This window comes from Pholis gunnellus, assembly GCF_910591455.1.
Source record: "Pholis gunnellus genome assembly, chromosome: 10".
Lineage (NCBI taxonomy): Eukaryota > Metazoa > Chordata > Actinopteri > Perciformes > Pholidae > Pholis > Pholis gunnellus.
The window spans coordinates 19,419,950-19,422,735 of record NC_136537.1 but is presented as its reverse complement, the minus strand read 5'-3'; positions in this window follow the sequence as shown (position 1 = coordinate 19,422,735).

The window sequence follows — 2,786 nt, the reverse complement described above, 5'->3', positions numbered from 1 at the left end:
CTCAAATGTTGATAATTCTACCACAAAAGTGATCCAGAAATGTTTGTTTTTTTGTTTGTATTTTTTCAGTTTTGGTGCGTTTTTGTGGAACAGTTGAACCTAATATTTAAGATAAGATAATTGAAGATTTAATTAACTTGTCTTTAATCCATTTGGTTTTTTATATTCCTTGTTCTTGAAGGGTTAAAATGCGTTCTCAATTTAGACGATAAGGTTTCATTCAACCAGAGAAATGAAATGAAGTAACTGACAGAATATTTCAAACTGCTGTCTCTCTCTTCGCCTTTCTGCCTTCAACCTCTTTTCAAAAACAATTAGGCTTAATTTCCCTCCAAAGCTTTCTGTCCGGTTGGGGTTTGCTGTCAATCACACCCTGATGTTGGAGTAGGCCTACACTGAGCTGACAGTCACTGCCACCTGCTTCACAGTGGCCCAGGTGCAAATTCCTCTCCATCCCTCATGTGGCAGCGACGTCCTTCCCCCTGCGGTGAAAAGCAAGTGAAAGACGAGGACCGTGATTCAACCTTTTGGTTTGTAAAGAACTGCAGCGCACAATTTTACAGAAATATTACAAAACATATGCATGTGGACGTGAATTAGCGACAACGTAGCAAACACTTCCACTCAACATAATCATATGACAGAGCGGATTTAAGAGGTTCAAACACAAGGACACTTTTAATTCATTTAGAGCATACACAGTAAATATATCTTAGTCGATATCACACTTGAGCTATCTCACAGAGTTGAGATACAAAGTTAATTCTTAATAAAAAAGCATTTAGGCCTGTATGGGCTAGAGTTTAAGGTCAGGACACACAGGTGTAATTCCTCATGAATTATTTTTGTTTTATTTTACATTTCTTACTTTACTTAATAGTTTGGTCTCTATTTTTAAAGGATGTGTTTTGGTGCAAATTGTGTTTAATCTTCTGAACTCCAAACTGACAAATAACTTAAAACATACACCACGATTAGATTACATAATTAATATGTTTCTGTTTGGCAACAGGTCAGAGACCAATTCAACCTTGATTCATGATTCTTTAGCTGTACGTTTTATTTATGTTTGTATTAAGCTTTGCTTCTTGAATTGAATCAATTACTGTCACAACATAATTACTTAAATGTTCTGTCTTGTCATTTTGGTCAAAGACTGCATTAATTTCCCAATAATAGTCACTTTATTTGGTAAATACACCACTGTGTCATCGATTACACTGTTAAGATATTCTGAACTGAACTGAACTGAACTGGGAGATTGTTCAGCTATTTAGTAGAGTAAAAATAAAATATGTCAGTCTACCTATCATTAGGAGGTCTCAGGAATAATATTAACCTTTAACACTGCAGAGTCTATGATTTAAGGTCATACAAACCCCTTAAAGGCTTAAAGTGGTTGTTGGCCCTGCATATTTTAGATCTGTGTTTTCATTCAGGTGAACCCAAATTGTCAAAGATTGTGATTCAGTTTGACATGATAGTGTACCTGTGTGTGTATGTGTACTGTTTGTGTGTGCTTTACTTCAAGACAAGTCAAATATTATGCAGTTAGGTGTTGGAAGTAATACATATTCTATTACAGATATCTACTGCAGTCAAAAAGGATTTCCAGATATAATAAGTGAATATACAGTATAATAAAAATATATTATAATAATAATCTATTCAACAGATTTATAGTCTATTTGTGAAAGAACTCTATTACTAGTAAATGAGAATTCTAGATAATGGACTGAACGTAGTATGAACGTTATATCTGTTTAATTAAAAACCTGTGCAAGAGAGTGTGTGAGAGAGAAAGAGGCTATTTATATATTTTAAACTTTAAGTAAGACATAATATGTCTTTCTTAAAGTAATGTAGTGGAAGTATTAAGATCATTTATTTAAGTAAAAGTATCAATTTGTAAAAATATCAAATATTGTATCGATAAGGACAGAAATAAATAAAGTAACAGAAATAGATAAGAAATATATAACCTAAAATAAGAATAATAAATTCTAAATTATACAACAGCGTTTGCAGACACAATTGCATGTTAAAGTGACAGTGGTGCTGATTAACAGCAGCAGATTATGTATTGATAGGCCACATATATAATTGTTTGATTATTTGTACTCATGCATGAACGTGTAAGTAGTATTTCATGTTGTGTGTGGTCGAGGTGGAGCTTTTAATTGCTTGATATAGCCTATACTGTTTGTTACCTCATATGGCAATGTATCGTGTATTTAATAAGATGATTATAATGTGTTTTGTGTAAATATTCAAAGTTACTACAGTAGAAAAAGTAGAGTCAAAAGTAAGCCACTATATTTCACCCTGAATGTTTGTGCAGTGGAAGTATAGTTATACTTAAGTACTTTAAAACTGTATGAAGTACAGTACTTTCGTAAATAATTACTCTAAAACAATTTTTGTTGCGCATGTTTTTATATATTCAACATTCTGACCTCTGTTACCACGGCAACTGCAACGCGTCACACACACAGGACGCAACCACGCGGCCGGTGAATGGGTTTCCGGTTCTGCCGGTTTACCCCCGTTAAGGCAAAAGAAAGGGCTTCATGGCGAAATACTGAAAATATAAATATTTGTAAACTGAAAGTGGACTTTCGGTTTGTTTATTCGGTACCAGTTTCATCTCGTTTACGCCGAAAATCAGTGTGCAGTGTGCGTCAGTGTGCATCTAGTGTGCGTCAGTCTGTGAGTGGATTATGCCGAGCAGAGCAGCGGTGTTACGTTAGTAGAGTCAAAATGGCGTCTGCTGCTTGCTGCACACG